Here is a 717-nt window from a genome sequence, read left to right as displayed (position 1 = left end):
AAACACAGTCTGATATAGAAAAACCTTGTTAAATAAACCGTGATGATTTATTAAACTTATGTAGGAGAGTTCTAGATTCTTTTTGTTAAATACTCAAAATTTAGTTAATATCTTGTTTTAGAACTCCATGTCTGCTTAACTCCTCCCTGATAATGATACATACACAGCATACATAGCTGACAGAAGAAAATGATACACTAGCAAATTATTTTGACTTGACTTATGATGTCAGGTTGGATTTTGCTCGGCATTTCAATCATATTTGAATTATCTTCTATAGTGTTAATCTGATAAATCATGCTTTAAATGTCATTATCCCAAATTTTTGTAAAATTTTGTGTTTTATCATAGGACATATTAGATATTTTTACCTATAAAATGCTTATCTGTTGAGCCTTTTAACTGTAAATTACATAAAGGAATGTTTAGGGATTATAAAGAATAGGGACTAAAGGAACAGTTGTGCCTGAGCTTTTTTTAGTTTTGGAAAAAGTCAGAAAATCTGAACTATCTTTGACAGAGAGTTATTACAGTTTTCAAATCTCATCACCTCCTTAGTTAAAATTTTTATTCTTTTTTTCTCTTCTCATAATAAACAAGCATTATACTACCTTCAGTATTCTACATTAAAGAATTAGAATTGAAAGAATCTTAGGAGTTAAGTTCACTTTATTTGGACACAGATAAGTTTTTAAACTAGCCAGTTGTTCATTTAGG

The sequence above is a fragment of the Orycteropus afer genome, unplaced genomic scaffold (assembly GCF_000298275.1).
Source record: "Orycteropus afer afer isolate SDZICR_OR568_19922 unplaced genomic scaffold, OryAfe1.0 scaffold00021, whole genome shotgun sequence".
Classification (NCBI taxonomy): Eukaryota; Metazoa; Chordata; class Mammalia; order Tubulidentata; family Orycteropodidae; genus Orycteropus; species Orycteropus afer.
This window is presented reverse-complemented; position numbering follows the sequence as displayed.